The 22,937-nt window shown below is 43.9% G+C and overlaps 2 long non-coding RNA genes across 2 annotated transcripts; one reads left to right on the top strand and one right to left on the bottom strand.

The window, feature by feature from the left end:
• Positions 1-6,904: 6,904 nt before the first annotated feature.
• On the top strand, positions 6,905-8,023 carry LOC124699072. Its single transcript, XR_007001252.1, has 2 exons — positions 6,905-7,027; positions 7,704-8,023. It is a non-coding gene; the product is annotated as an uncharacterized LOC124699072 (long non-coding RNA).
• Positions 8,024-8,124: 101 nt separating this feature from the next.
• Positions 8,125-10,057, bottom strand: LOC124699071. The gene is made up of 3 exons (XR_007001251.1): positions 9,743-10,057; positions 9,245-9,435; positions 8,125-8,534 (listed from the first exon to the last, which is right to left on the bottom strand). It is a non-coding gene; the product is annotated as an uncharacterized LOC124699071 (long non-coding RNA).
• Between the last annotated feature and the right edge of the window lie 12,880 nt (positions 10,058-22,937).

Here is a 22,937-nt window from a genome sequence, read left to right as displayed (position 1 = left end):
CTCTTGTATAACTAGCTTGTTGATTAATAGATGATCATGGTTTCGTGATCATGAACATTGGATGTAATTAATAACAAGGTTATGTCATTATATGAATGATATAATGGACACACCCAATTAAGCGTAGCATAAGATCACGTCATTAAGTTATTTGCTATAAGCTTTAAATACATAGTTACCTAGTCCTTATGACCATGAGATCATATAAATCACTTATACCGGAAAGGTACTTTGATTACATCAAATGCCACTGCGTAAATGGGTGGTTATAAAGGTGGGATTAAGTATCCAAAAAGTATGAGTTGAGGCATATGGATCAACAGTGGGATTTGTCCATCCCGATGATGGATAGATATACTCTGGGCCCTCTCGGTGGAATGTCGTCTAATGTCTTGCAAGCATATGAATAAGTTCATAAGAGACCACATACCACGGTACGAGTAAAGAGTACTTGTCAGGAGACGAGGTTGAACAAGGTATAGAGTGATACCGATGATCAAACCTCGGACAAGTAAAATATCGCGTGACAAAGGGAATTGATATCGTATGTGAATGGTTCATTCGATCACTAAGTCATCGTTGAATATGTGGGAGCCATTATGGATCTCCAGATCCCGCTATTGGTTATTGGTCGGAGAGAAGTCTCAACCATGTCTACATAGTTCGCGAACCGTAGGGTGACACACTTAAGGTTTGATGTCGTTTAAGTAGATATGGAATATGGAATGGAGTTCGAAGTTTTGTTCCAGCCTAAGGGAGGAGGAGTCCCAAGTGGACTCCCCACCATGGTGGCCGGCCACCCCACCAAGGAAAGGGGGAAGTCCCACTCCCCCTAGGTTTGGTCATATGGAAGGTTTATGTTGGGGTCTTATTCGGAGACTTTGACCTAATCCTTGGGGCTTCCACCTATATAAAGAGGAGAGGGGAGGGGCTGGCCGGCTACACCAAGCCATGAGTTGGCCGCACCCCTCAAGGCTGCCCTAGCCGGCGCCCCTCTCCCAAACCCTAGCACCCCTCCTCCACCACATCTCTCGCATACGCTTAGCGAAGCTCCGCCGGAGATCTCCATCGACACCGCCACCACGCCGTCGTGCTGCCGGGATTCCGAGGAGGATCTACTACTTCCGCTGCCCGCTGGAACGGGGAGAAGGACGTCGTCATCAACACCGAACGTGTGACCGAGTACGGAGGTGCTGCCCGATCGTGGCACCGTGATCAAGATCTTCTACGCGCTTTTGCAAGCGGCAAGTGATCGTCTACCGCAGCAATAAGAGCCTACTCTTATAGGCTTTGGAAATCTTCAAGGGTTAGTCTTGATCATCTCCTCGTTGCTCCCGTCTTCTAGATTGCATCTTGGCTTGGATTGCGTTCTCGCGGTAGGAAATTTTTTGTTTTCTATGCAACGAATCCCTACAGTGGTATCAGAGCCGTGTCTATGCATAGATGGTTGTACGAGTAGAACACAATGGTTTTGTGGGCGTTGATGCTCTTGTTGTCTTTAGTTTGAGTACTTTGCATCTTTGTGGCATAGTGGGATGAAGCGGCTCGGACTAACTTTACATGACCTCGTTCATGAGACTTGTTCCTCGTTCGACATGCAACTTGTATTGCATAAGAGGCTTTGCGGGTGTCTGTCTCTCCTACTATAGTGAAGATTCAATTTACTCTTCTATTGACAACACTAGTATCACCGTTGTGGTTCATGTTCGTAGGTAGATTAGATCTCTCTCGAAAACCCTAAACCACGTAAAATATGCAAACCAAATTAGAGACGTCTAACTTGTTTTTGCAGGGTTTGGTGATGTGATATGGCCATAATGTGATGATGAATATGTATGAGATGATCATTATTGTATTGTGGCAACCGGCGAGAGCCTTATGGTTGTCTTTAAATTTCATGTTGAGTAGTATTTCAAAGTAGTTGTAATAGTTGCTACATGAGGTGAACAACCATGAAGACGGCGCCATGAACCTTGACGCTACGCCGACGATGATGGAGATCATGCCCGTTCATGATGGAGATCATGTCCATGCTTTGGATATGAAGATCAAAGGCGCAAAGACAAAAGGGCCATATCATATCACATATGAATTGCATGTGATGTCAATCCTTTATGCATCTTATTTTGCTTAGATCGCGACGGTAGAATTATAAGATGATCCCTCACATTAATATCAAGATAATAAAGTGTTCTCCCCTCGTATGCACCATTGTACAGTTCATCGTTTCGAAGCATCTCGTGATGATCGGATGTGATAGATTCAACGATTCACATACAACGGGTGTAAGCCATGTTGCACACGCGGAATACTTGGGTTTGCTTGACGAGCCTAGCATGTACAGACATGGCCTCAGGACAACGGAAAGCGAAATGTTGAACACGAGTCATATGGATGATATGATCAACATGTTGATGTTCACCATTGAAGCTACATCATCTCACGTTATGATCGGTTTTGGTGTAGTGAATTTGGATCATGTACCACTTAACAACTATGAGGGATGTTGTATTAAGTGGGAGTTCATTAGTAATTAGATTAAAATATGAACTAATTATCATAAACATAGTCTGAGTAGTATTTTGAATTAATTTTGTAGTATTGGCATCCGTTTACTACTATGCGCTAGTCTTGTAATTGAGATTGAAATACTGTTAAAATCTGACAAGAAACTTTACGGATTGGTACCGTATTGTTAAAGAATCAAGAATTGATTAAGTGTTATTGCAAACTTTTAGTAAACCTCACATTGTTGATTCAAAGAGCTATGGTTTCAATTAGTACCTAAAGTTATCTTGTCTCCGTGAAACTTGAAATTCAAATCTGTTTGAAAAGTAAGGAGCTGAAAATTTAGTTTTCGAAATAATCAAGGTATGAGATATATGTGATATCTAAGACCTTATTGCAAGATGATAGAATATAATTTGGTGAGACTACATAAACTCATAAGTTTTATGGGAATGTACGAAGGTTGAAGACGCAAGGCATCCCAATCCTCCAACTATTGGGGCACTAACGATATTCGCATATCCATGAAGTGATCGTCCTTAGTATGCACCGTTGCTATGACTCGTCGTTTCGAAGCATCACGTGATGATCGGATGTTATAGATTCTACGTGTGCATACAACGGGTGCACGCCAGATTTGCACATGCGAATACCAAGGTTAAAACTTTATGAGCCTAGAATGTACAGACATGGTCTCAGAAAGTCATCATGATACAATGGATAAAATTATGAGTGAAATTGTTCATCATATTACAAGGTTACTAATAGTGAAATCCGGAACACTTGTCATATGATGATCAACTTCAAAGTAAGAAACTCAAGGTTATTGGTATTTGACCAACAAACCGAGAAGTTATTGAAGTTAATGTGTTTTTCTGAATAATGAGGAAAGCTAAAAGAGAAACTACAAAAGATTATTGGCAGAAAGAAAGAAAAGACTAGAATGTCTAGCTCAGGTGTATATAAATGATATACATGTTATGGTTATATTCCTAGTTAGGTCACACTATGAAATTCTTGGGTATTAGTACTATATTGGTTGGTATGAAGTGTCATACAAAACAACGCAATACAAGAATACAATGGCCTAACTGACTGACAAGAAATATGATAGGAATGCACTTCTGGAACAAAATAAAGTGTTATTATGTTCGTCGTTAGCATTCTATCTAGCCCTTAGAATCTATATATACCTAATAATAAAGAAAATAAGGTTTCCGCGGTTTGGTCCGTTTTGTCCGTACCATTATTTGGTCCGTCCGTCCGATCTAGCTAATTTTTGTTTCGTTCGATTCGTATAGCTGCGTCCAGCTTCCAAAACCGGAAGAGAAACGAACCGCGCGTGGCGACGCAATAACATCGGGAGGCCGAGCGGAGTACCCCTTCCTTCGTGCATCGTGTCTTGGTTGCGGTCCACGTCCTGATTGCCCTCTGAGTATTCAAAACGGAATCCATCAGCTTTCCGATCTCTTCGATAAAGCAATCCTCCTCTCGCGCCTCGCCGCAGTCGCCTACGACCTCCTCCGCTCTATTTGCCCGAGCGTGAGAGGCTAGGGTTCGACTGCACCACCACGTTCCACCGACGCCTAAACCGAGGAGCTCGAGCCTTCGTGCGGCTAGCGAGGCCATGGCTACGAGGCTGCGCCCATAGAGGGAGAACGCCGAGATCCTGATGGAGCTCAATGTCAGGGAATAGGATAACTCCACCGGTTCTTCCTATCCCTACCAGACAAAATTCCTAGCCGTCGCTGTCCCGGCCGTCCTCGAAGAGCCGTGAACCACCTCCGCCATCTCGGCGAAAATGTCCGTGCCGCCGAACGAATCAACACCGTTTTCTGTGACTCCCGCGGCCGTCGTTTGCATCATCTTCGCTTCCTGCAAGCACGTGTGGTAGGCGCATCTTCCGCGCCTGGAAACGATCTAATAAGGGGCGAAGAAGCCACTGTGATTCGTTCGACATGTTGGCTCCACCGTTGTTTGTTGATGGGGTTAATTAGATATATGCCATTGCAATTCATGCCTATTGGAAAAATGCCACTCAAATTCTCAAACTTCGAAATATGCCACTCCAATTCTTCTATACCTTGATAAATGCCATTCTACACATTTGAGCTCCTTTTTGGTAGAAAAACGGCCACTGTATTTTCTCCCGGACGAAACTACCCCTGAGCCCACATCTTTATCCCATCTACATCCAAGGGCATTCTTTCTCTGGTTTGACCACATCGTCGAAGAACTTAGGGCGCCGCCGCCGCAGCCTTTCCCGTCGGTGCCCCCACCTCCAACCATCTCCGCGCCTCCCTGCAGCCCTCCGCCGTCGACGCACCTTTCCTCATATGTACATCATCTGCTCCGTCCCAAACTGGAGCATCGTCGATATCTCCCCACAGATGCGCTGCCGCCTCTCTTCTTTCCCCTGTTCCTCGCCGCAGCTCTGGGCTCTCATAGCCTTACTTCCCGCAGAGGTGCCATTCGCGTTCGCCGGCTCCCCGCAGCAGCGCCGCCGGCGTGGCCTGGAGAGCAGCTCCTCATCATGCTCTTGTTTGAGCGACAACAAAGGCAGAAACTTGTTCAGAGGAGGGAAGTGGAGTGAGAGTGGAGAGGATGAGCTGGGCTGATGTGTTGGTTTAGTCACATGTGGGATCAAGGGCAAATTTGTCCGGGAGAAAATACGGTACACAGTTTCTGAACAAAAACGAGGCCAAATCACTAGAGTGGCATTTATCGACGCATAGAAGAATTGGAGTGGCATATTTCGAAGTTTGAGAATTGGAGTGGCATTTTTCGAATAGGCATGAATTGCAGTGGCATATATCTAATTAACCCTTGTTGATGTGCCCCGTTCATGAGATTGATCCAAAGGGGATATGGGCAGTTGCATACTTACATTTGAGGATATTGGAAGAGATTATATCAGAAGATTAAGAGAAGATAGTACTGCACTACTGTTTGTTCGAGAGGCACAGCACGAGTTTACACGAGTTTACAGGTGAGAGAGATTGAGAGCTGAATCTACTTTAGCTTCCAGACAACACACGCCTAATTGTTGTTCTCTATGCATGTATCTCACAAGTCACAACACGAGTTGGGGTGAGAAAAAACTAGGAAGACGCAAGATAGCTGGGAGAAACGATGTCGATCTGAAGCACGACGAGTGCCTCGGGCCTCGGCGTGTTCCCTCTCCAGTACAGCTGCAAGCATCAGCTGAGCCAGCCGGAGCCTGAACCTTCTACCGGTGCGTGGGACCGGTCTCCAAGCGACGCATACCTATTTTCTGCCAGCTGAGCGAGCAGCTTCAGATGCCGTACTGCTAGCTGATGGATCCGTCGATGCGTGCTGCTTTTTTCAATCGCAAGTTCCGGCGTCCCTCGACCAAAGCCTGTCCTAGACTTTGCCATCATTTGGCGACTTCGCCGAAACTTGGTCCTCGTGCTCCACTCAAGGTAAGAGGTCTGAGTGCTTATTTTTCGTCTTCCAATTCCCTAATCAGTCTGTAGAAAAAGGAAGATTCCGATAGCAATGAATTCGCTATAGGTTCTGTTAGTGTTGCTCTGCAAAATTCCTTGATATATCGGAGTTTCTTGAAAATTCCTTTATGTATCAGTCCTTGATATATATATAATGCATGTTCATGTATTCCGATAGCAATGAATTCGCTATAGGTTCTGTTAGTGTTGCTCTGCAAAATTCCTTGATATATCGGAGTTTCTTGAAAGTTCCTTTATGTATCAGTCCCTGATATATACATAATGCATGTTCATGTATTTTTTTGGTTACTGCAATGGCAACGTTACATTTGATTTCAGTATCAAGTTAGTATCAGATTCACTAGAAACCTAAAAGGCGTGTACCAGATTCACTCCTAAGAAAAACATCAGTTTGAGTTTATCTTAAACATACTCTTCCAGGTTCTGATCACATCACGTTGTTGAATAATATACAAGAAAATTAGATTTGTGGTAGCACATGCATCATCATTGCATATGTTCGTAAATGAGCACATACAAGTACGCACTGTACTGCAACATCTATTCAGTTTCGGCATAAGAAGTTGGTTTCAGGTTTCAACTGAAGTATGCATCTACTCAGTAGAGGGTTTTTACCGTACCCTATACTGCAGGTAGCAGTATAAAATATTTCACCCTTGATTTGCTGAGGGTATGATAGACAATTCCATCTTTCTTAATTAGTGAGAGAAAAAAACTTCAAGCGGAGTCTGATGGGACAAGACCCTAGGTCGTATCTCCTCACACGGTTGCTCCTTAGCCCGTCTCTCCTCACGCCGCCGCCGCTAGGCGCTAGGCAGGTCGCCCGCTCGTCGACCTTGCCGCAGCGTCGCCGCCGTGTTCAACCCAAGCTGCCGCCACAGCCAAGTCGCCCGGTCGTCGAGCTTGCCGCAGCGTCGCCGCAGGCGCGCTCCCGCCATCACCCGCTTGCCGCTTCCACGTTTGACCTAGGCGGTCGCGCGCTCATCGACCACGCCGCAGCCTCTCCGCGTCCTGATCCGGGAAACCTCAGTGTAAGTAGTTAAGATTAGAAAATTCAATGTTTATTTCGAATTCCACCCGCACCAATCCCCTGTGTAGATTCAATTGCTAGTTTCACCTCTTGTAAACCTCTGTAATAGTTATTATTTCTTTTCGTTTTGCATAGATGCTGTTAGCAGATTTATAAACTGAATGTACATGTTGATTGAGTCGCTGCTGTGCAGATCCATCATGAGTTAGACAGCATGTGGCAAACCATGTGAATAGTTTTCTTCTTTTCTTTTTGCCCAGATGCTGATAGAAGCACTTGAAACTGAATGTATATGTTGATTTGTAATGTGTTGCATATACAATCTGTCAAGTCAGAATCATTGTTAATTGAGTATGGCCTAGTTTGTTCAGTTTAGAAGGATAATCCTGAACCAAATAATTCAAGCACTGAATGGTAGTGATATTGCATTATTCATACTGAAACATGTGTTAGTTTTCAGACTTGTAAGAGTTAAATACACACCGCACCCAACTACTTGTCTGCTGCGTGCATTTTCATCCTACTACTTGAAAAATGGGACCGGGTAGTCCTAAACATTGTTTAGCAGATTGGTTTGACATCCAATCATTTTAGAGCTCCACTGCCCATTACCAATGATTTCCTCCTGTGTGTGTTAGCTGGAAGGTCTGATTTGATTGTTGTGCTATTTTCGTTAGGAAGCTAAATTGGAGCAGATTGGTAACATGAGAACTTCCAGCTGAAGCAGAAGTGTTGCCAACTTGAATGTATTATAAAGAAGATAGCTGAAGAAAGGAGAAGAAGTGAGCGGCTGCACACTTGAGATGAGATGGAGGAACAAGAAAGAATTAGGCATAGTTATAGCAATTATCTGTACAATGTAGTAAGTGATAATTGCCTTGGCAACAAGGCAATTTTTCTGATATTTTGATGAGTAATGTTTCAGTGTAATGTATCAATACAATGTTGTAAGGTGATGTTTCTCCCTGGAAATGAAATAACAAATTTTTTTGTGCAATGTTTCTGTCTGGACATGGCTCAAATATATTTCAGTGTGTAATGGCAATATGTTAATCTGAAAAGGAGAGTACACGCTGGTCCAGTAAAATGATAAGCCAATGTCAAGGTAAAATGACAAGTACAGATGCATTCTTATTTCTGGAATAATGAGAACAAATGACAGTAATGTGGTGACTCTAAAATTGATAGCATCCTAACGGCTGTAACAAAAAGATAATCAAGCAAATTGGCAGCAGTCTGCGTAACTGGTACATTTAAACGGACAACATGGTAGTAAATAGAACTTCAGCTGCATCAACATTTCCTGTAGTTCTTCCTCTTCCTTGCACATTTCCTGTAGATCTTCATGTGGCATTAGAACTTGTGCTTGCCCTTCCTCTCCTCCCCCTTACTGTAGCGGTAGTGACCCTCTGCCTAGGTGGTGGTATGCTAGCTCTTGCGGTAGCAACAAACGAGCTTTCTTCAGGAGGAGGACCATTGACCCTTCTAGTAATAACACGAGCTCTTTCCTGCAAAATAGAATGTGATGAATACATACAGTGCTATAATACTACTAACACCAATTCCTGAAAGCTGCAAAATAGAATGTGATGAATACGTACATTTCATGCTTTCAGTCAATCATATTTCATGGACATTGGGCTACTCTGCATTAGCAGTGGGCTTAAGTATCAACTAATTCCCATGGTTCCACCATATTCACCAATTTCAAATTTAACACTGCAAATATAGGTCTCCAACTTGTTTGCAATTGTTATCTGAATTCAACCGGTGTATGGTGCGTCCTCAGGAAACAGGCGGTTTCTGTTTAGTTCACAAGTATCAATTGAAACTATACGAAAAAATTTATCTCTCACTTAGTTCAACAATCAAACATTTACTATACATTCGTCAGCATCAACTCATGAAAGTACTTCTTCTATGGTGTAAAGCATTTCCATTATTATTGTGTCATGCAAAACTTGGTTGTGATATGAATTCAGTTCAGACTTGGATCAAACCATGTATAAAAGAAACTTAACATGGATGTGTTCCTCTGTGTACTACAAATTGAACTGAGGATTTCTTTTTTCAGTTTCAGTGTGACGTGAGGTGTTGCTTTGCAATAAGAATTTCATACAAATGAGTAGCTTAAACTTGAGCAACATGATACAGGTTGTCTTTTGTAAGAAAAGTTAATAAATTATAGACAACCAATTGTAGACATTACGTACCATACCTGTGCTAGACTGCGGATGTACATATCAGAAAGGTCAGGTGACACAACATTGTCTAATGATATGCTTTCCACATACAAAAAGGGAGTTTATGCTCCAACATCTCCACAGAAACATAAAACCCACTCTTGAGCTTTACTTGTAAAATCAGATTTCCAATACAGGGACAGCATCAAGAATCCCTTTGTCAACACTGTCAGCGTAAAAACGACATTAGAATCAAATACAAGGATTTTACAACTATATTACCTGAAACAGATAACAAAAATAAATCATGAAGTATGCCAATTAGACAATATTATCTATATCTATATCTATATCTTTTCAGTTAAATGGGTAATTGCTAGTTCTTTCTAAGTACCCATAACAGGAACCAAATCAACCAACTAACATACTAGGATACGTAGAACTCGCAATTGACTGAAAATTTCAATCCACAAACTGAAATACAGTTCATGATGGTATCAGTTCATCTGCACAGAGCTATGGTATCATTTTACCTAAGTCATATGCTCGGATTTTAGCGGCACAGCCTCATCGTTGTATGCTGCATTTTGCACGCTGCATCACTGTCAGCGTTGAAACTCTGCAGGGCAACAGCCATCATCCACCAGACTTCGACGCCGTGACAAGATTGATGACCATGGAGGTTCGATGATGACCATGGACGTAAGGCCACTCAACCCAATTTGCGGCAGGAGGAGGCGGTGCTGCAGCTAGGCGTGCAGCTGCTGGGCGACGGTGCATTCCGCAACTTCCGCCGCTCTAACTCCGCCGCCAACCATGGTCAGCCTGTTGGCCCGGGACGCCGTCTGAGAAGAGCTGAGCCGGTTGGCTGGGCCACCTGCAGCTTCGTCGCCGCGCTTGGCGGCAACCGCCGGCGACAATGCCTCTGCCTTGGCCACCTGCAGCTTCGTCGCCGTCCTCGGCGGCAACCGCCGGCGACACCGCCTGTGCCTCGGCCACCTGCAGCTTCGTCGCCGCGCTCGGCGTCAACCGCCGGCAACACCGCATCTACCTCGGCCACCTGCAGCTTCGTCGCCCCGCGGTCGGCGGCAACCGCCGGCGACACCGCGTCTGCCTCGGCCCAGTACTTGACCGGCTGGGCCGCGCGGCCCTCCGACACCTTCATGCCCGCGGATCATCCTGGCCGAAGATCGACCAGCTGCCCCACGGTGGTCCGCGTCGGCGACGGCCGGAAGCCTAGTTCGTAGGGGCCATTCAAATCGACCGAGGAGGAGGGGATACGGGGGTGCGCGTTGGCGGCGGCCGGACCCTGGCTCGGAAGGGTGGTTCCCGTCTCCGCCGCTGCTCAAGCCGGAGAGAGAGGAGGGACTACAGGGGTGCAGGTTCATGGCGGCCAGAATATGTGAGGGGATTTTTTTGGGTGGGCAAACTGAACGAACGGGGGTAGGAGATGGAGTCTGCCTTGCTGCAAAATATGATCTTCCTAAAATGCCCTCAAAACATATACTGCTGGCCTCCGGATCGTGCAGGACACCTCTATACTGCTGGCGAGTTTTTTTTTTTTTTTTTTGAGAAACACGGTACAAACGCAGACGCTCACATACACGCGCATACACTCACCCCTATGAACGCACACACGCACACCCTACCCCTATGAGCATCTCCGAAAGACTGAGCCGGCGGATTGGATCTTGAAATTGACGAAGTCACCACAGGCGCCTCGCTGTCGACGGGAACGTCGCCTCCCACTGAATGAATATTCCGCCTTTATGAGACACACAGATGTCAAATCTGGGATTTGAACTCTGGTGGGCTTGGGGTACAACCACCCTCCTAACCACCCAACCTCAGGGTTGGTTTCTCATACTGCTGGCGAGTTGTGAGGCCGAAATCAGGCAGTATGATTTCATCTGCATGGCTCAATCTATAGATTGGATGGCCCATATTCATCCCTCGGTACTGTAAAAGAGCTCACTCAGTAATATGTGGTAGACGTGTTGGTGATGTTTGTTGCGCACCAGGTCTTTATGGTTACCACGTGAAAACAATGTTTTCCTCACTCTTTTCAGTAAATTTTTGCGATATCTCGATGTTTATTTGCTCGCATTCAGACACCAGATGTAGATCAGACACAGGTGCTACCCACCATCATGAAAAGTCCGTATAACTAAAATATGGGGACGAACCACGCAACGTCTTAAATTTACATGGCGATGGCGTCCACCATAATTACAAGTTTATTGTATTAAAAGTTGGTTATGTGGAGCTCGCACTGTTATATTAGAATTTATCATGTTTGTCATGAATACGAGAAACAGTGGCAACCTTCATCGATTGTGCCACAAAAGAGACATGTTAATCAAGGATGATGGATTGGAATATTTGTGTGTTTTGTTGTCCCAGTGCAACGCACGGGTATTTTTACTAGTACCTAGTCTATATCTATACCTTCCTAATAATAAAGGGAGAAGCGTTTCCGCGGTTTGGTCCGTCCATGTTTCGGTCGTCCGTTCTCTTTGTTTCGTCTGTCGTCGTCTTTCTTCTGTACGAGTATGTTTTGTTTGGTACATCTGTTGTCCAGCTGGATCACGTCACATAAACCAGGAGAGGGATAAAATAAGAGAAAGGAAACCGAAGACGACAGGGAAAAAGAATCAACCCAACTCACGTCCTTCTCCTTCCCTGTATATACATAAAGAAACAAATCAGCCCACGATCGCCGGCTCCACGAGAAAACTGGAGAGCGAAGGTGTGATTCGAATGGATGCCAGAGCTTCGGCGCCGCCGACAGCGCTGCCGACGCCTCCCGATTTGGCGAGCGCGCTCACCAAGGGCAATGATACCGTCATTGTGCTGGAATCCAGATCGTGCCCGCTAGCGAACGAGTTGGAGACTGTGGCGTCGCTGATGGCGGTGATACGCAGATGAGCACCATTGCTCGACGTCATGTACGTGGGAGCACCGAGTCGAGAAACCAATCGCTGCCACCGATGGAAAATCAGATCCGCGTATGCTCGTGGGAGGTTGTCCTGTTGCTCCGCATCACACCCGACCTGGGAAGCTCGGTCTCCAGGTGCGGCTCAGACCTCCATGGAGAGGACGCCGGCGCAGCTCGATTGACGGCAGCGGGGAACGCAGGGGTCCTTGTTCGCCGGGGAGAGCGGGGCATGCACGGGAGTTCCCCGGCGGTGGTCCCAGCCTGTGGCCTTTCCCCCTCGCATCTCCAGGAGCCAGCGGCGGAAAATCGGCCCGTCGGGAGCCGTTCGGGTGGCGCTTGCGTGACACCGAGGCCACCAACCCGCTGCTGGGCATGGAAGGGCAGCGGTGGCCTATGTTTTTGTGCCAATCGCAGCTATGCTTGCTCATCCAGCCGCGCCTGAACTTTCGAGCGGCTTCTGCAAGTCCGTCCATGGCCTGATTCGGCTTCAGCAAGGTCACCATACCCCTAGAGCTGAAAGATTTGAGATAGGAGATAATCTAGAGATTTCAGTTGTTGCCGCTGCTCTGTTTTCAGTGATAGAGATAAGAATTATAGAGATTTGATAGGATTGAGACGAGCTGGCCCAGATGCAGTCATGCAGATGCAAGCACCATGCTAGGCATGAGATTCAGGAAAGGCACATAAAACTGGAGCCAGAGAGCGGAGTGTGCGTCCAGGGAGAATAGAGCTGGGCCAAAATTTAGAGGAGCACAATCACAATAGGCGGGTGAAATAAGAAAGGATAAGGAGCAACCAGGTAAGACGGCCAATGGTGGCCGCCGTGGAGTCAGTTGAGTCCATGACGAACTCGCTCTGGCCAGCTGAAGATTAGAAATTAGCCAGGACCCCAGGCTGTCCAGAATCACCCGGCCAGAGAGTCATTTGGCTACTGTCTTAAACAGTAAGATCGTCCCCTATTTTGGTCCCATTAATTGGACTCATTTTTTAAATATTTATCAATCCAGCAATAACATTATTTTGTGAAAGATATCCGAATGCTTTGTGATACATTTAGTGATTACCAAGTCTAATATGGAAACACATATATCTAAGAAAAATAATATAGTATATGAGAGAGTAGAGGGGTACAGTCAACTTTGAGAAAAGTAATATAGTACATAACAATGGATTTTGTACACATGCGCATGGGCGTCGATTTATTTCTCGAGAATAAGAATGGATTTTGCGCACACACATAAGTGTGGGTGTTTTTGTACTCAATATTATTGTTCAGAATGGTTGATTAAAAACGATGTGATAATGAAGTATTGAAGAGTTTTTCACAAGACTGCAGTGGCGGACCCAAGACTTTCATCAAGCCCGGGCTCACTGTAAGCCCAACTAAAAAAAATCAAAGTTTTCATTAAATTTTTATTAAAATAGGCTGCACCGTAGGCCGGAAGTCTGGTCGTGTGCCCTGGCTTAGGGACGGTTGGGTCCATCTATGCTAGAGCGTTGAAGTTTTCGTTTTTTCCGGTGCAACGCACGGGCAGTTTTCCTAGTACCTAATAAAATAAGCAAAAAGGCTTCTTGTTGGTCCCTTTTTTTCTACCCCTAATATTCGTTCAAATTACCTATCCTGCCACCGCCAAGTAAAAAATAACGGTTCGCCCAAACGTTGCATATGTCGACTCGAGTACTCGACCCCCGTCTCCCGCCGCGGCCTGGTCGCCGAGCGCCACAGCTGCGCTCAATCTCAGAACCCCCGCCCCACCCGGATGTCGTAGCCCGCGAAGACGGATTTCTAGGGACCAGAGCGTACCTCAACATCCAGACCATCCGCATCCGCACGACTCGCAATCACGCCCGCGCCAGGCGCCTGTCCGAGGAGAGCAGAGCTAGCAGAGAAGTTAGATGCCGCCGATGAGCCCTTGCCATGGGAAGGAGCCGTCCATCCCCACCTTTTACCTTCCCAATCTCTTGGATTTCTTCCTCTACTTGCCCAATCGGTTGGCAACAGTGGATCTTGCATTCTTTTTCCTGATCTGGATCCGTGAGGTGTGGGGCACATGCTTCCCCGGATCTTGATTTGTTCATGAATTTGGAAGGTAGTTTTAATTTCGAATTTCTGTACCGAGTCTTTGTAGATTAATCGATTTGTTCATGGCGAATATGTGGATCCTGCTTTTCTACATTTGGGATTTTTGTTGGTGCCTCATATCTTTGGCCGTGGATACATACTGACCTTGATGGTGAGATAATGTGATTGGTTCAGTGTTTGTACGAGATCGTCTGGGGTGTTGCACTGTTGCTTAGTACATGCATGTGTAGATGACACTGAATCAGAAAATGCTGAATGGGTTCGCATCTCCGGGTACATCTGTGTATGTTTAATTAATTGAGATCCCGATGAATACAATGCATGCACAGTCAAGCTAAAATTGGTTGACGCAAGCTCAAAGACTTGAAAACGGAGCTGAACATACTCATGCTGGGATCAGGGCTTCAAGTTCTTGGTGCCTTGCTCTACCCTGCTTGACCTGTGCTAGACACTGTTAGTAGGAAGTTAGTTGAAGCAAAAAAATGCTGAAGTACACAGGGTAGCTGATCTACTCATTGTCGTCGTATTGGTTGTTTTTTCAACAATGAGTTCGCTAAGGTGGATAAAGTATTTTGGTAGAATTTACATCTCCGATATTGGATGATTCACGCCATTCAAGGCAGCCTTTTATCCAAGGAGTCACCATCAGGGTATCACTGATACTATGTTTACTGTTGAGCGCTCAAAGTTCAGATAAATTTTAAGCAACTTAGGTGTTGTAAGCGAAACCGAGAGATGTGTATACAAAATTCAGTAATAACTACGCAAGAACAATAAGTTGAGAGGAGGAGCAATAAAACTGGATGAAAGCAGTGGGAAGAAAGCGATGCCCGGGCGATGTGGTAGTACGAAAAGCTCGACTCCTTTGGATTCCGGATTACAACACTATAGGCACTAATGTCCCATAACGTTAGCTTAGCTGATAGCCTCTATTCCTTCCTTTTGAGCTTTTAAAGACTTTTCATGCACGGGAGTAGGCCCTTGCACACGTCCGGATTTGAGGTTTTCACAACCAAGCAAGCCACTTCTCCAAGGCCATTCCATGAGTCATTTCCGAATCAAAGCGTGAACTCGGCTTCCAACCATCAATAAGATTGACTCGAACAAGACTGGGTTCCTATGAAAGTGAAAGTCAAGAGCTCTTGTATTAAACAAAACTTCCTTTTCTTTGGGTATCTCGAATGCCAGCATCTCATTATGTCGAGAGCAGCCAGCCCGACGTTACCTTTCCCAATTTGGGAACATGAGCGAAAAAGGGGATGACTCCTCTCCCTTCTGGGTGTTGGGCGCTCCCGTGGTTCGCGAGAAGGAAAAAGAGAGGGGCGTCTTACCCGCTGAAATAAATGCCAACTCTCCTTTGGATTTGATATCTTTCGAGTGGCTCATGAGCTTGTTTCTTTTCGAACAAAGAAAATAGGAAAGTATCCACCTATTTCATCTTGGAGGAGAGTTTGTACATCGCTGAACTAACATACCCGGGCCCGGCTCAACATTCTTTTAAAACAATCGAATAATGGACAGATCTCCATTGTGAACTCTTTGTTCAGCTATAACCCAGTGTCGAGAAGAAGACACCTGTCCGGAGAGGTGCAAAGGAGTGGCATAATTGTCTACATGGTCTTTCTTCTTGGCAATTCCGGGAGGAGTCGGTAGTTGGGCACTGGATCCCTTCGGACCTGGAGAACGTGTGACACTGGGTCGGGGTTTGGTGAACCAACAGGTCGCTCCTTTAGTTGAAGTATCGGGCCCCTTTTTCGTTGCCTAGGTTACACCTTCGGAATACCCCAGACGGGGATTTCGCTCTATTCCCCCCAATCTTCACTTTACGCCACGCCAACTCGTTGTCGGAGATCTTGCCAAGCGCACTAGATCTATTGTGGATGTTCCTGCGGGAAAGGCCATGTTAGGCCGTGTGGTCGACGTCTTGGGATTACCTATTGATGGAAAAGGGGCTCTAAGCGATCACGAATGACAAATTTCATTGAGAGGAATCAACAAAGAAAAGAAATCTTCTCTTCTCCGGGTAACTGGATCGCCCCGGCAGCGTGGTTTAATGAGCGGAAAACCAGAAAAAGCACATGCTCTGTGTAGGAAATAGCGGTCCGAAAAAAACGTAAGAACTAACAAAGACAGCTTCCAGGAAAGTATCGATAATTCATTGCTTGTCCAGGAAAGTATCGATAATTCATTGCTTGTTTTCCCGCTCAACGAGCTTGCTGATGGAAGTCGTTGAGTCAAGGCAGTGAGATAGGATGGTTAATTTGGAAAATGATGAATTTTAAAATAAAAATTCTGAGAAAGATGCTTGGATATACAACCATTGAAAATGTTAACTAAAAAAGGCAAGAAAACCTATAAGATACATATTGTGCATGGTAGTTTGACAGCTCCATCATATTGATATGGATTGATTCCTCTCTTTTCCGTTGCAACGCACGGGCAAATTTCCTAGTTTATAATAAAGAACTTAATAATTGTTATTTTGCTCTGGTCAAATGAAAATAATGAGTTGTTTAAATTATGACATTACTCCATGTACGATGGATAAGTTATTATAAATCTTAATGGTGAAACACACATACATAACACTGACGCTAAAATGCCATAAGGCAAATGATTTGAATTCCACTTATTTGTGGAACCGCCATTTAGGTCATGTTAGAAAGGAACGCATGAAGGAACTCCATGCAAATGGATTTTTGGAGTCATTTGATTTGTTGAATCGTTTGATATATGTGGTTCACTGGGCATAGTTGTGTGCGGGAGATTCTTCTACTTCATGAAAACTTTCAACAATGAATTGAGTATATATGTGGATATATTCAATAAGGAAAAAGTTTGAAACATTTGAATGGAGTCAAATAAATTTCAGCATGAAGTGGAAATCATCGTAATAGAAAAATCAAATATCTATGATTGGATCAAGGTGAGAATATTTGAATTACGAGTTTTAGCGAACATCTAAGAGAGTCATGAAATTGTTCTACAACTCACATTTCTTGGAGTATCATAATGATGATATAGTATCCAAGAGATGTATCCAAACCTTGTTGGATTAATGATGAGATTAAATATTATGACGCCATTATATTTTTGTGGATTATGCTTTAGTGACTACCGCTTTTACACTAAATAGAGCATCATCATGATCCGTTGAAATGACACCATAAGAGTTATGGCATTGGTATAAACCCTAATAGTCCTTTCTTTAAATTTTGGTCCAAGAGTTTACAACCAAAATCGGATGAATGTCTTTGTTGGTTATCCCAAAGTGTTGATTGGGAATTCTTTCCACTATGGATACAAAGACAAAAGTGTTTGTCGATGTTTCTTATTTATTTCCAAGAAATTGTTCTAGCGAAATTTTTGAGTGGGAGGACAATAGAACTTGATAAAGTTTATGAACCTGAGCATAATGATCAGAGTAGCACAGCATCGGAATTGGTTCCGGAAGCGGCCACGACGATCATGGCTCCCACGACTACAAAGTGTTTTAGCCATGGAGATCGAAGTACATATTGAACCTTGTAGGTATGGTTTACTTTGTGATCAAATAAATGATTTGTGGACAAAGGATTGATTTTGAACAATGATAAACCAACTACAAACAAAGAAGTTATGATGGGCCCTAACTCCGTTAAAATGGCTATACGCCATGAAATCCAAGATAGATGAATACTTTTTGAAAGTAAATACATCTACAAAATTTATGGACTTGGATGAAATATCCTTGAAGAAGCTTGACTTGTCGAAAAGTTGTTTACGACAAAGTTCAAAGAGTTGACTACGATAAGATTAGATCTTCCGTAGCAATGCTTATAGTCTATATGGATTATCCTAGTAATCATTACATATTTCTTTTATGAGATATGTTAGTAGGATGGCAAAATACATTATTTATCAGAAGTGTGTATTAAAGATGTATACAAGATACAACCAAGAGTTTTGCTAATCCATGGAATACTAGATAGGTATACAAACTTCAATTGGATGAAGTGAGTATCGCGGAGTTGAATCTTCACCAGATGAAATAGTCAAAGAGTTTTTGATTTCATCAGAGATGATGAAGAGGCTTGCATTTGCAAGAAATTTAGTGGGAGCGCTGAGACATATTTATAATACTTTATGTAGACGACATATAGTTGGTTATAAATGTTGTAATTATATACTTGATTAAAAAGGTTTCATTGAGAAATTAACTTCAATGAAAGGATATGGACTGAAACAAATTTAGTGTCAAGATCTATGAAGATAGATTGAAACACATAATAAGTTTAAGTCAAAGTACATAGAATGGATATTGAAGCAGTTCAATATAGAAATATTAAGAAAATGTTCTTGTCATGTGAAGGTTTAACAAGACTTGAGTGTATCTGACACTCGATGAGTAAAAACACATGAGTGATTTTAGATCATGAATAATATGTACATAATCAGATATCTTGTGCTCTAAAAAGTTAGGAGCATATACCAGAATGATTCATGTGATGATCATTGAAAAACAGTAAGAATATTCTTGAGTACTTAAGAAGAACCAAGAATATATATATATATAGTTTTTGTATGAAGAAATGACAAACAAATCGCTGTAAAGTGTTGCACCGATATTTGTTTTGTCACATATGAAAATAAAATTTCACTTTCAAATTAGACTAAGTGTTGTTTAAAAGGTAGCCAATGAGCTAGAAGTTGTCTATGCTAGATTTAGAAGAGTTCTAAATATTGTGACGGATTTTACAAAAGAAGGCAGAGTATGTCATTGTTTTGACAATGACAAAGGATGTTAAGTCAAGAGGTTCTTTTAGAACTTGGTGTAGTTCCGACAGAGTCAGAACTTTGAAGCTATATTGTGTGTGACAATATTAGTGACATATTTCGGACCGCGGAATTAAGGTTCCACCAGAAGACCAAGCATATTTACTGCCAACTCATTTGGAAATGAGTGATGCGTTGAGACGCAAATGAATTACAAAATATATACGGTTCTGAGCATGTCAGATCCGTTGACTAAAACCTCTCCCGTGAGCAAAACATGATAAAGCACCGGTAGGCCAAGGTGTTATATCTTTACAAATGTAAACTAGATTATTGACTCTAGTGCAAGTGGGAGATCTGTTGGAGATATGCCCAAGAGGCAATAATAAAATGGTTATTATAATATCTTTGAGTTTATGATAATGTTTACATACCATGCTATAATTGTATTAACCGAAACATTGATACATGTGTGTTATGTGAACAACAAGGAGTCCCTAGTAAGCCTCTTGTATAACTAGCTTTTTGATTAATAGATGATCATGGTTTCGTGATCATGAACATTGGATGTAATTAATAACAAGGTTATGTCATTATGTGAATGATGTAATGGACACACCCAATTAAGCGTAGCATAAGATCACGTCATTAAGTTATTTGCTATAAGCTTTCAATACATAGTTACCTAGTCCTTATGACCATGAGATCATATAAATCACTTATACAGGAAAGGTACTTTGATTACATCAAACGCCACTGCGTAAATGGGTGGTTATAAAGGTGGGATTAAGTATCCGGAAAGTATGAGTTGAGGCATATGGATCAACGATGGGATTTGTCCATCCCGATGACGGATAGATATACTCTGGGCCCTCTCGGTGGAATGTCGTCTAATGTCTTGCAAGCATATGAATAAGTTCATAAGAGACCACATACCACGGTACGAGTAAAGAGTGCTTGTCAGGAGACGAGGTTGAACAAGGTATAGAGTGATACCGATGATCAAACCTCGGACAAGTATAATATAGCGTGACAAAGGGAATTGGTATCGTATGTGAATGGTTCATTCGATCACTAAGTCATCGTTTAAGTAGATATGGAATATGGAAGTGGGGAGTTCGAAGTTTTGTTCGAAGTCCCGGATGAGATCCCGAACATCACGAGGAGTTCCGGAATGGTCCGGAGAATAAGATTCATATATAGGAAGTCATTTTATAAGATTTAAAATGATCCGGAAGGTTCTACGGAAGGTTCTAGAAGGTTCTAGAAAAGTCCGGAAGAAATAAGGATGGAAGGTGGAGTCCCAGAGGGACTCCACCCACCTTGGCCGGCCAGCCTAAGGGAGGAGGAGTCCCAAGTGGACTCCCCACCATGGTGGCCGGCCACCCCACCAAGGAAAGGGGGGAGTCCCACTCCCCCTAGGTTTGGTCATATGGAAGGTTTATGTTGGGGTCTTATTCGGAGACTTTGACCTAATCCTTGGGGCTTCCACCTATATAAAGAGGAGAGGGGAGGGGCTGGCCGGCTACACCAAGCCATGAGTTGGCCGCACCCCTCAAGGCTGCCCTAGCCGGCGCCCCCTCTCCCAAACCCTAGCACCCCTCCTCCACCACATCTCCCGCATACGCTTAGCGAAGCTCCACCGGAGATCTCCATCGACACCGCCACCACGCCGTCGTGCTGCCGGGATTCCAAGGAGGATCTACTACTTCCGCTGCCCGCTGGAACGGGGAGAAGGACGTCGTCATCAACACCAAACGTGTGACCGAGTACGGAGGTGCTGCCCGATCGTGGCACCGTGATCAAGATCTTCTACGCGCTTTTGCAAGCGGCAAGTGATCGTCTACCGCAGCAATAAGAGCCTACTCTTATAGGCTTTGGAAATCTTTAAGGGTTAGTCTTGATCATCTCCTCGTTGCTCCCGTCTTCTAGATTGCATCTTGGCTTGGATTGCGTTCTCGCGGTAGGAAATTTTTTGTTTTCTATGCAACAAATCCCTACACATACTTGCTTATTTGCATTCATCATATTACTTTGTGTTGACAATTATCCATGAGATATACATGTTGAAGTTGAAAGCAACTACTGAAACCTATATCTTCCTTTGTGTTGCTTCAAAGCTTTCTACTAAGAATTTATTGCCTTATGAGTTAACTCTTATACAAGTCTTATTGATGCTTGTCTTGAAAGTACTATTCATGAAAAGTCTTTGTTATATGATTCAATTGTTTAATCATTGTCTTTACCATTGCTTCGAATCACTGCATTCGTCTCATATGCTTTACAATAGTATTGATCAAGATTATGATAGCATGTCACTTCAGAAATTATCTTTTTTATCGTTTACCTACTCGAGGGCGAGTAGGAACTAAGCTTGGGGATGCTTGATACGTCTCAAACGTATCTCTAATTTCTTATGTTCCATGCTACTTTTATGGTGATACTCACATGTTTTATACACACTTTACATCATTTATATGCATTTTCCGGCACTAACCTATTGACGAGATGCCGAAGAGCTAGTTGCTGTTTTCTGTTGTTTTTGGTTTCAGAAATCCTACAAAGGAAAGATTCTCAGAATTGGACGAAATCAACGCCCAGGGTCTTATTTTTCCACGGAGCTTGCAGAAGACCGAAGGGGATACGAAGTGGGGCGACGAGGCACCCAGACCACAGGGCCGCGCGGCCAAGGGTGGGCCCGCGCCGCCCTATGGTGTGGGGCCCTCGTGCCTCCACCGACGCTGCCCTTCCGCCTATTTATTCCCTTTGTCGCGAAAACACCTGTACCGAGAGCCACGATACGGAAAACCTTCCAGAGACGCAGCCGCCGCCAATCCCATCTCGGGGGATTCAGGAGACAGCCTCCGGCACCCTGCCGGAGAGGGGAATCATCTCCCGGAGGACTCTTCATCACCATGATCGCCTCCGGATTGATGTGTGAGTAGTTCATCCTTGGACTATGGGTCCATAGCAGTAGCTAGATGGTTGTCTTCTCCTAATTGTGCTATCATGTTAGATCTTGTGAGCTGCCTATCATGATCAAGATCATCTATTTGTAATGCTACATGTTGTGTTTGTTGGGATCCGATGAATATGGAATACTATGTCAAGTTGATTATCAATCTATCATATATGTGTTGTTTATGTTCTTGCATGCTCTCCGTTGCTAGTAGAGGCTCTGGCCAAGTTGATACTTGTGACTCCAAGAGGGAGTATTTATGCTCGATAGTGGGTTCATGCCTCCATTGAACCTGGGACAGTGACAGGAAGTTCTAAGGTTGTGGATGTGCTGTTGCCACTAGGGATAAAACATCAATGCTTTGTCTAAGGATATTTGTGTTGATTACATTACGCACCATACTTAATGCAATTGTCTGTTGTTTGCAACTTAATACTGGAAGGGGTGCGGATGCAAACCCGAAGGTGGACTTTTTGGCATAGATGCATGCTGGATAGCGGTCTATGTATTTTGTCGTAATGCCCTGATTAAATCTCATAGTAGTCATCGTGATATGTATGTGCATTGTTATGCCCTCTCTATTTGTCAATTGCCCAACTGTAATTTGTTCACCCAACATGCTATTTCTTATTGGAGAGACACCACTAGTGAACTGTGGACCCCGGTCCATTATTTTACATCTGAATACAATCTACTGCAAACATTGTTCTTTGCTGTTCTTCGCAAACAAACATCATCTTCCACACTATACATTTAATCCTTTGTTTACAGCAAGCCGGTGAGATTGACAACCTCACTGTTAAGTTGGGGAAAAGTATTTTGATTGTGTTGTGCAGGTTCCACGTTGGCGCCGGAATCCCTGGTGTTGCGCCGCACTACACTCCGCCACCAACAACCTTCACGTGGTCCTTGACTCCTACTGGTTCGATAACCTTGGTTTCTTACTGAGGGAAAACTTGCTGCTGTATGCATCACACCTTCCTGTTGGGGTTC

Source organism: Lolium rigidum, chromosome 3, assembly GCF_022539505.1.
Source record: "Lolium rigidum isolate FL_2022 chromosome 3, APGP_CSIRO_Lrig_0.1, whole genome shotgun sequence".
NCBI lineage: Eukaryota > Viridiplantae > Streptophyta > Magnoliopsida > Poales > Poaceae > Lolium > Lolium rigidum.
This window is presented reverse-complemented; position numbering and strand designations above follow the sequence as displayed.